The sequence below is a fragment of the Nyctereutes procyonoides genome, unplaced genomic scaffold (genome assembly GCF_905146905.1).
Source record: "Nyctereutes procyonoides isolate TBG_1078 unplaced genomic scaffold, NYPRO_anot_genome, whole genome shotgun sequence".
In the NCBI taxonomy this organism is placed as follows: Eukaryota; Metazoa; Chordata; class Mammalia; order Carnivora; family Canidae; genus Nyctereutes; species Nyctereutes procyonoides.
In genome coordinates, this window is record NW_026575042.1 from 10412800 (window position 1) to 10424422 (window position 11623).

The following is an 11623-nucleotide window of genomic DNA, read 5'->3' on the forward strand; positions in this document are numbered from 1 at the left end:
CAGAACACCTCCCGCTCTCTGTTGGGCAGTAGTGCTACACTGTCTGAGAGGTGAGGAGGTGGGGGAGACACAAAGAAACCTGGCCCTGCCTCCTCCCTGTCCTCACCTTCTTCCCTGGACTTGCTTGCACTGCTCAGAGCCTCTCTCAGTTCTGAACATCAGCAATTCTATTATCACACATTATCAGCACCAGGGCTCCCTGGGACAGAGTGCTTATTGGAATCCTCCAGAAGCCCACTTATCAAGCGTCCCACACCAGAGAGATCCTGGCTTTCCGGAAACAAGTCCCTTTCTGTCAGCCTGAGATGGAATTAACCTCCCAAAGGACCCTGTGCAGCCTTTTTGAACCAATCACAATTGGCTCCATATTGAGTGTCCATGGGCTTTATTTTATTTTTCCTCCAAATCTCATGGCTGTTGCATTAGGCACCAACTCCACAAGTTGCTTAGAAACTGCTTTGCGTCAGTGGGCTCATCCAGGTCCCCATGTGCAGGCAGAGTGATAAGCACCACTATTTATTTTTTAAAATACAGACATATAATTAAGGAAACTGTTCTGATGTCTGCAAAGTCCTGCTGGCAATGAACAGCCAATGGGAAAGGCCTCAACATGAAACAGAGCTGGGGATTTCAATGAGAAAATGAATAAATATGACCCCCATTCACTTCTCTCTCTGTAAACTTAGGGTCAGCGCCAATTTTAGGTGACTCACTTTTCCCCCCTCCAATTCAGTTCTTCTCAGGCCCTGCCCAATCCTTTAGAGCTAAAGATGTTTCTCAAGGGGGAGACACTTCCAACTCCACATCTTATTATTCTGAACAAGAAAAAGAGAAGAGAAAGGATGCAGGTGGCCGTGGACATCTGTTGTGCTTGTCAGCCCAGCGTCCATGTCTTCTTCTACTACCAGCACTTTGATTTTGCACAGGGTATCACCTCTCCCCTCTTCAAGGTCACAGGGTTTGTGGGGGAGACTCCACCCAACTCCAGGAAGCAGAAACACGACTCAAGCCCTTCCAGGGAGAATGATTCAGGGCTGGACACATGATCTAGACTCAGTCCTGAGACTTGGTTTGAACTCTGGGAGAGGTGGCATCTTTTTTTCTGCTGGAGTTCAACCCTGGTAGTGCAGTTATTTGGTTCTGCTGGTGACCATATTTGTTACCATGTTGGCAAACCTGCTGAGAATAAAGCCAAGACAAAATAAATTTAAGGGTTGGAGTCCACATTGTCATAGCCACTGGATTCAGCCTGATTTTCAGTTAAATGAGTCCACACATTTTTTTTTTCTCATTTGTTTTTGCTTAGGCCACTTTGACTTGGGCTTTTGTCATTTACAACCAAAATAGTCCTGGAAAGCATTTGTGCCAATCCCTCACTTCTTTCTTCAAAGCTCTGCTTCCCACTTTCTAATCAGGGCCAGGCAGAAGGACTTTGCTTTGTGATGGTCCCATGAAGGTCTGGGTGCCTGTTGGTGCAGGTAGTCTCCTCCACAAGGAGAATGGCTGAAGGAGAAGTCAGTATCTGCTCGACGGCATGGTGAGAGGGAAAGAAGTCTGTAACTCTCTTTGAAGTCAGTAGAAACAAGTATTACAGCGCACTGAAGTGATGGTTGAAAAGCAATATCAGACATAGGCTCTTTACCCCAGGAACTCCGGGCTTTGAGAAAGGGTGATGGGATGCATGCATGAGCAAAGCTAAAGACACAAGTCCACAGTGCAAGCCCTGATGGGAGACCTGGTCAGTCAGCGTTGTGGGAGCTTGAGGAGGGCAGCAAGGCTGGTAGAAAGGAAGGTTTCTTAAAGCTCTGGGTCAGGAGGTTAGTCAGTGGAGGAGAAGGCAGATGGGCATGTCAACAACTCTGTGAGAGAATCAGTTCAAAGTTTTGAGACTAGAGACTGCCCAGGCCTTGCAAGCCATGCCTCCATCCCTGGGTAGAAGGGTCCTCCTTTGTCATCCTCTTCCCTCTTCCCATGCTCCTTTGTCTTCTGCTTCTTTTCTCTGTCCCCTACACTCTCATGGAGCAAGGTGGGAGGGTATGGTTGCAGAGAATCACTTCTGTCCTCTCTTCCACCCCTGGGAGGTCAGCATAGACTTTGAATCACATCAGGGCGTTAGACTGAAGGAAGAGCCAAGCAGGACTCCTAGAAGGGTTTGCATCAGTTGCCAAGGCAACATGCTGACTCTTTCCCTAGAGGAATTTTAAAATAGGTCACACATTCCTCTTTATGGGAGATTGGGAGTCCTGCCAGGAATGATGATGGGACCTGCAAAGGACTCAGCATGAGAGGTCAAATTTGTTAGAGCCCAGATTTCATTTATAGAAATCTGTACAAAAAGACAACTCTCTCATCGGCTGGGCTGCATCCATGGGCCACCTGTTTGCACAGCCTAGGAGGGGGTGGTCGGAGGGCTCTAGGGGCCTGTGTGGTTATGGTTTCTTGCAGTCTGAAGAATAGGGGTTTAAGCATCTGAATGCTTCCTTCACAGCAGGGGCAGATGCCTCTTGGTGGCTTTCCTTGCAGTACTGAAACAGGGTCCCTCCAAGCATCCCTGTCTTCTGGTACTGCTTCCTTAGGGCTTTGATCCAGGTCTGACTCTCTGATATGCCATTTAGTAACCAAGAGGTACAATCAGGCTAGTGAAACTTTTGGAGCTTGGTTCTTAATATGTAAAAACTGGGGAGCAGGTCACCCACCTAGAAGCCCTGGGCAAGGGAGGAGAAGCAATAGTCCTGAGAAATAGCTCAGCCCTGTATCTGGCACAGAGAAGACATGTAGACATTATTAGCTTCCTTTTTAAGTTCAGTGTTTTCATCTCTTTTGGAGGGAATTACTGAATTTAGGGCAGTCACACCTTTTGACAATCTGGTCTCTGCTCAGGTGTCCCTTAGGCAGAGATGTCTTTCTTGAAGTCCCACGCAAATCTCATCTCATGCTTTCTCATGGCATCCTTTATTCTCTTTTATAATTTGTATTTATGTACTTATGATCTTTTGATGATCTGCAGTAAGAACAGGAGGGCAAGGACCTTGTCTTCTGCGTTCTCCACCATATCCCCAGTGCCTGGCACATGGTAAAGTTTCAGTATATGTTTGTTGAATGAACAAATGAATGATCAGAAACCCTGCTTGGTACCTGCACATGTCTTTGCTTAATAAGACACAGGGGAAATAAAGAACTTGCTATCTAATAAATGTAATTTCTCTGGAAGGAAAATCTCTGCAAACACAAGCTGATGTGATGTATATAAATAATTAAAACAGGCCCTTGGTGGTGAAAAAGCAATTCCTGGAGTTACATCGTCTGGTTGAATTTTGCTTTTGTTTACTCTAGTTTAATATGGAAGCCTTCAAAATCTGCATCTGTTGCTTCCACCTGCTGTATTCTGTGGACTAGATCACACTTGCATTGCTTTAGGTCCTTGGCAAAGGTATTTCAGCTCAGAATCTATCACTAATTGTTGCCCCTTGGATACTTGTCCATGTGTTTCTCTCTTCCTTCCTACAGGGCTGTGGGCAAGTTTATGCCTTCATCATCCTGCTTGTTCTTCCCTGGGGTTGGGCACAATAAGAGCTACATCACAGCTTCAGTGTATGCGCGTGTGTGCACACAGCCATATACATATATCCATGTGTGTGCACATAAGTACAAGCACATGTAAAGGCATTGGGTAGACAGGGTTGGGAGTGTGATCTCCTGGGGAATAAAGAAGTCATGCTTATGGAAATGAAAGGTAGAATTGGAGTCAGGTGGGTCAAGAAGAGAGCACACACTGGTCATTGAAAGGCCTTCTTACCATAGATGATAAGAGATGTAGAGAAAATCTACAGGGGAAGAAAGAAAGATTAATGACAGAATCAGAGATGGGTGATGGAAAGAGATAGTGATTCTGATTCCTATACTGGGCCATATGGAGGTTCAGGGTAAGTGAGGTCTTCAACAAGTTCCTGTGGCCCTCTTTTCATCATTCCAACTGAAGATAAGCTTCATCTCCACAAACCACAAACCACATCAAAGTTTCCTTTATATCAGCAGGAATTGGCACAGGGGTTCCTTGGGAAGGTTAGCTGGATGAATGATGCCTAGCAATCCTCCCAGAATTATTTCAGTAATAGAGATAATAATGGTGTCAGAGATGGGTAACTGTCTACTCTCCCCTTCCATAGTAAATGTTGAGATGTAAAGAGGTTGTCCAGCTAGAGACTGCATTCTCAGCATGCCTTGTACTTGGTTGTGGTCATGAGACTTGTTCTCACCAATAGAATATGAGAGGAAATGATGTGTATCACTTTAATAGAAGGAGCATGTGAGAATATGTGCCCTCCTACACCTGTTTCCCTTGTCAGTTTTATATATATAATATTGAGGTCTTAGGAAATGAGAGGGGTGGATGTCAGATGGAAGATTCCTGGTGTCTGAATGACCATGTGGAAGGGAGTTGCTGCAGACTCAAAGCCCCTCCCAGGTACATGAGCAAGAAATAAGGTCCGTGTTTGGATCCATTTATCACAGAAGCTTGGTCTACTCCAAGTTTGAGCCAATGAAGTGTCAGGGTAGAGAAGATGTTCGCAAATCTGTGTATATATTCCAACACACACTTGTTCATGACCAGACTCAGCAGCTGACTCTCCATAAAGGTTCAAATAATCTTTAGCTGGGCTCAAGATGGTCATCCTTTTTGAACAGGTAATTTATTTACATGGTTTATAAAGCAAATGTTATGAAAGGATATATAGAACTCACTCCCATTTCTGCCCCCTCTGTGCTATCTACTGTGCTCCCTTGGCATGCAAAGGGATCACCATCTTTTTTTTTTAAGATTTTATTTATTTATTCATGAAAGACACAGAGAGAGGCAGAGACATAGGCAGAGGGAAAAGCAGGCTCCTTTCAGGGAGCCTGATGTGAGACTCGATCCCGGACCCTGGGATCATGCCCTGAGCTGAAGGCAGACACTCAACCACTGACCGATTCAGGTATCCCAGGGATCACCATCTTTATTAGTTTCCTGTGTATTCTTCTAGAGTTAATGTCAATGTATATAAAAATATATTGAATATATAAACATAAGCACACATATATATATATCATTTCTTACACAAAAATAGCATACAAAAATGTTCTGTATTTTATTTTTATTTATTTATGTACATTTTTTTATTGGCTTTCGATTCCCAGAGTTAGGTGTCTCTCATGTCTGTCACTCTCTCTGATTTTTCCTACTCATTTTCTCTCCTTTCCCCTTTATTCCCTTTCACTATTTTTTATATTTCCCAAATGAATGAGACCATATAATGTTTGTCCTTCTCCGATTGACTTACTTCACTCAGCATAATACCCTCCAGGTCCATCCATGTTAAAGCAAATCGTGGGCATTTGTCATTTTTAATGGCTGAGTAATATTCCATTGTATATATAGACCACGTCTTCTTTATCTGTTCACCTTTCGATGGACGCTGAGGCTCCTTCCACAGTTTGGCTATTGTGGACATTGCTGCTATAAACATTGGGGTGCAGGTGTCCTGCCATTTCATTGCATATATATCTTTGGGTAAATCCCCAGCAATGCAATTGCTGGGTCGTAGGGCAGGTCTATTTTTAACTCTTTGAGGAACCTCCAGACAGTTTTCCAGAGTGGCTGCACCAGTTCACATTCCCACCAACAGTGCAAGAGGGTTCCCCTTTCTCCACATCCTCTCCAACATTTGTTGTTTCCTGTCTTGTTAATTTTCACTGGTTAATTCTCACTGGTGTGAGAATGGTGAAAATTCTCTGGTATCTCATTGTGGTTTTGATTTGTATTTCCCTGATCGCTAGTGATGCGGAGCATCTTCCCATGTGCTTGTTGGCCATGTCTATGTCTTCCTCTGTGAAATTTCTGTTCATGTCTTTGGCCCATTTCATGATTGGATTGTTTGTTTCTTTACTGTTGAGTTAATAAGTTCTTTATAGATCTTGGATACTAGCCCTTTATCTGATATGTCATGCTTTTCTGTATTTTATATCTTCAACACCTTTCTGTATCAGTACATGGAGAACTTCATTCTTTTTCACAACTCTGTAGTATTCCACTAAAAGGCTTTACCATAATTAACAAGTTCCCTCCTGATAGATGCTTGAGTTGTTTCTACTCTTGTTACAGATAGTGCAGCAAAGAATGATCTTTTCACGAGTGCCGGAATATCAATGGAACACATCTCTAGAAGAGAGGTCATTGGGTCAAGAGGTAAATGCATTTACAACTTGCGTGGACATTTGTTCTTCCCCTTTGAATCTGATTTCTGGGAGGGTAAGGACACATTCAGGTTGGTACTTGGGCTTTCATTTCTCTAGAGTCTCCTGTCACCAGTCATTGATCTGAGAGAACGTGCCCAGAGCACAGTCTTGGTGCAGTATCTTAGAATACGCCAAGTAGGATCTATAGACCTTCCAGATTCCTCGAGTCTCTGCAAGCCATAGGTAGTGTATTTGTGCTCTGTTCTCTTGTAACCCACAGAGGTAAAGCTGTGAGTTCTAAGCTGGAGAATAGTGGCTTTCAAATGGAGAATAGAAGCTCTCTGGCTGCCATAGGTTGGTGGCGGCACACAAGTGAAGTGATGTATACGACAGAGCTGCAGAAACTGTGTGATTCAGAACTGGGGCTCTGGACTCAGATTATTTGGGCTTGATTCCTGGTTCCATCTTTTCTTAACTTTGTGACCTTGGGTGAGTGTTTAACTCCTTGAAAAGACCTGAATTTCTTCAGCTATAAAATGGGAAAGATACTAACAGAGCTTTTGTGAGTATTCTAGAAGATTAACTAAAACATTGTGTATAGTAAATGGCAAAAAGTACTCAATATGTGCTAAATGACATGGATGAATCAGCAAGCATGATTTATTCTTTCAATTGGCATCATACCTGGTCTTATAATTCTCTTCATGTGAATTGTGGTTAAATGATGTTTATAGGTCACCAGAAAGTTCCTAGTTCTTGTCACATCCACCTCTCTGATCAACTCTTTGATAACAGACAGATCTAGGACAGTATTGGTATATTTCAAGTGAAGGCTTTTGGTTTGAGAGTCATCAGCTCCAACATGAAATAAACTCATAGTCCAAAATAATGATAAATTTATAAGCAAATGTCCCTTCTGTCTTTTAAGCTGCTTTTCAATTTGGCCAAACCAAGTGACATTCATGCTGTTAGTGTAACACAGAGGAAAATTGAGGGCAAAACAGTTTAAAAACTTTTTAAAAATTATTTTAATTATTATTTTTTATTAAGTAGGCTCCACACTCAGCATGGAGACCAATATGGGGCTTGAACTCAGGACTCTGAGATCAAGACCTGAGCTGAACAAGAGCTGGATACTTAACTGACTGATCCACCCAGGTGCCTCATGGGCAAAAAAGCTTTTAACGTATATGCTGACTTAGATAGATGGGCCTTATAAATTGATATCCACAATGGATGATCTGGTGCAATTATGTTCTGAGGGCCATGTAGTTTTCACAGAGTAGATATACCTTAGGTCTTAAGTGATGATCAGTTTTTTATCCTCAAAATTTAACTTTTTAAAATGTTTTTTAGATTAGTTTCATATGTAGAATTTAGTGATTCGTCAGTTGCATATAATACCCAGTGCTCATCACATCAAGCGCCCTCTTTAATGCCCATCATCCAATTATCTATTATATTTTCTCCCACCTGTCTCCCTTCCAACAACCCTCTGTTTGTTTCCTAGAGTTCAGTGTCTCTTATGGTTTGCCACCCTCTCAATTTTCATCTTATCTTATTTTTCCTTCCCTTTCCCTATGTTCATCTGTTTTGTTTCTTAATTCAAAATTCAACTCTTAAGTGTGTTAAGTGCTCAATAAATATTGAATGAATGAATGAATGAATGAACCAATGGATGAAGCTTGTTAGTAGGAAATAGAATGAAGAAGTAAATCCATGCTTTTGGAGATTATCAGTTTTCATTTCACTATTGACTTTACTTCATGGGTTATTATTTCCTCTACCAAGAGTTGGTTCTATTCACTAATCAGTACTTACTGTGTGAAAGCCTAGTGTGAGGGGCTGGTGGGCATATAGGGGTCACTAAATCTCTATATTGCTTATTTAATGTTAAATTAGAGGATATTTTAGCTTGGCAGGAACTGAGATGTCACAAGGTTTCTGACTTTATAACAACTTTGCTCCAGAATCCATACTGCATTTACAAAATACAGTTTTGCATATCTTTTGCCTATTATGATCCAGGTATGAAAATCATCACCAAATAGGAATGAGAGGGAAACACAGGAAGTCCGACTGGTAATTCAGGCATTGAGTCTGAGTTCAAACATCTTACTGTCATTGGACATCCCGTATCTCTGTGAGGAGGGGAATAGAAAGGGAGTGAACCAGCCTGGTGCTCCAGGGACTTGCCCAGTTCCAGTGACTTCTGTCCTGACCCTAAGCCCTGGCCCCATTTCCTGTTATTATGTTGTCAACAGTTAAACACAGACCAGCTCAGGGGAGCTGGGGAGAAGCAGAGGGAGAGGGACAAGTGGACTCCTTAGCATGGAGTGCTCTCTCACAACCCTGAGATCATGACTTGAGCCAAAACCAAGAGTTAGATGCTTAACTGACTGAGCCACCCAGGCACCCCCTAGCTCAGTCCTTTTGAAGGTAGTGGCCCACTCACTTTTTGAGAGATGACACCAGTGTATTCTTAGCTACCAACTGACTTCTGCCCTTGGCTGCCCAGCAGGACTTGGTAAATTGGATCCAAGGACATATGATATAGTGTGATCTTCAGCAAATGTGTCAGGAAGTGAGCATCCTACCTTCATATTTATAACTATTATGTTTTCTGTTTAAATGGAAAATGTAAGTATATAGTCTCTTTTATTTTTATTATTTGTTTGTTCTTACTGTCCTTAGGCTAGAAAGCATGTAAAACCAAATTTTTTGATTTGTAAAAACCCTGATTTAGGATAATGATGACTGATTAAAGACCAACCTACCCTACTGCATTCAGTATTGGGGATTTTCCCCTAGCAGTAGGGAAAGGAACAGGTGGAAGGCTGTGGTGAATTCTACCAATAGCTGCATGCACATGTCTCTGCTACAAAGGGAAGTGAACAGCCATCTCTTATTGAGAATTGACTGTGCCAGCCGGTTGTGCTATGTTCTTACCTATATAAGCTTAGCTCTCACAAAATCCCATAAAGTCAATCTCTCATTTTATGGGTGAGGAAACCAAGGCTCAGAGATACTGATGCATAACAGATCACCCAGCTGTGAGTGATAAAGAGATGTTGATTCCTTCATGGGGTCCATCAAGGGCATATACTACAAACAGTGGGCCAGATCTAGCTTGTTTGGGATACAGTGCTTACAAACAACCCAAGGTAACATATTATATTTAAAATCCAGGAAATTTCACATAAAAATCTAGGCTTTGGGTGTTTCTCAAAGAACCTCAATTGTCTGGTACTCTTGGCTGAGTAATGGCTCTTCTCTCAGGTAAGGGGAACCCTCCTGAAGTCACCACAATCCCCATTTTGTTCACTTAATTTATTTTCTCTGCCTAGCCCCTTAGCCATTTGAGTTTGATACCTTTGATGTAGATTCTCTATGAGTAATGATAAGGTGTGTGGTAGAGCGTAGAAGTGGAGGAGAAGGTAGGGATGTGAGGGATGATGAGTGATGTAGCAGAAGACATATTGTAGAATATTCTAGAACCAGCTCAACATTTCCAAGCTGTGTTAACCATTCTGGCTTTGAACAGCTTGGAGTCAAATGAAGGGGTTGCACTAGTTGATTTTTGAATTCTTGTCTAGTTCTGATCTTATTTTTAAATTTTGCCTCACCTGCAAACCCATATTCTTTCCTTGTTGTGAGTGGATTTGTCATAATTGCTATGGAAAAGTGACTTCATTGTCAAGGTCACCATTGAACATTAATCTTGGATTGATGATGACCGGCACCAATAAATTTATAATTCCAGGATTCCTACAGTATTCTACATGAATGGTGTCCCCTGGAGCTGTGCAACATGGCAGCCATGCTGGTGGCATATGCCGCTGTTTTAAATGGATAAGATAGCTGAGAGTCTTTCCTTGGGGGATATTAAGTGTAGGCCAACAATGTAGACTTGAAAAAGATATATAGACAACTATAAAATGAGTTAGTCACATTCATGGAATGTTGGAATAGTATATGTGAAAAAGTGTGTAAAGCAAGGATTGGTGTTTCAAATTCAGATAGGAAGAGATTGATAGCTGTCACATTGCTTTTCACTCTGGAAAGTTATCATGAATGAGGCCTATGTTTACAAGCTGATTCATCGTGAAGGGAAGCTGCCAGGTGGGCTGGTGTCAGAAATGAATGAAAGAAAAGAAGAAAAGTAATATTTTCAGGGAAAGAGACTTTTTCCTAAGAGTGTTTCCTTCCATATTTAAAAAAAATCTGGAGCATTTCTTTTGATATAAAGACAATTATTCCAAAAAATAGATTACTACCTCATTTTTAATGCCCCCAACTGATTTAAAAATCTACATGCTAGGGGTAAATGCATGTCCAAACTATAATAAGATATCATCTTATACCCATCAGAAGAGCTAAAATTAAAAACAAAAGAAACAAGTGTTGATGAGGATGTAGAGAAAAAGGAATCCTCATTCACTGTTGGAAGGAATGCAAACTGGTGCAGCCATTATGGAAAATAGTGTGGATGTTCCTCAAAAAGTTGTAAATGGAAACACCCTATGATCCAACAATGACACCACGGGGTATTTACCTAAAGAACACAAAAATACTAATTCAAAGGGATACATGCACCCTGATTTGTAATAGCCAAGGTAGGAATGCAGCCCAAGTGTCCATCAATTGATGAATGGATAAAGAAGATCTGATATATGTAATGGAATATTATTTAGCTATAAAAATAATGAATTTTGCCATTTGCAACAGTATGGGTGGAGCTGGTGAATATAAGTGAGATAAATAAGAGAGAGACAATATCATATAATTTCACTCATATGTGGAATTTAAGAAACAAAACAAACAAGCAAAAGAAAAAAAGAGAGCAAAAGACAAACCAAGAAACAGATTTTTAATCATAGAGAACCAATGAAGGGAGGAGAGTGAGGGGATGGGTGAAACAGGGTATGGGGATTAAGAGTACACCTATCATGATGAGCTCTGAGTAATGTATGGAATTGTTGAATCACTGTATTGTACACCTGAAACTAATATAACACTGTATGTTAACAATACTGGAATTAAAATACAAAATTTAGTAAAAAATCTACACACTAGGAAGACTTTAGTGTAATATTTACATGTATTGTATGCTAGTCAAATTTTTCACCAGCTCAGGTGAAAATCACTACTCTCCCCTTTTATTTTTGAAAATCTCAATGTATTTCCAATTTCAAGTATAAGAGAGAACAAAGTCAAGGACTTTATGAAGAAACAAGAAGAATTTAGCTTTCAACCAATTTATTCAGTGTCTTAGGGCCCCCTTGACTTATTGGGTCATATTAGAAAATAAACAGCTTGCTTAGGATTTGCAGCTACAATGGGAGTTTTTATTTATTTATTTATTTCATTTTATTTATTTATTATTTTTTGTATATTTTTTATTGGA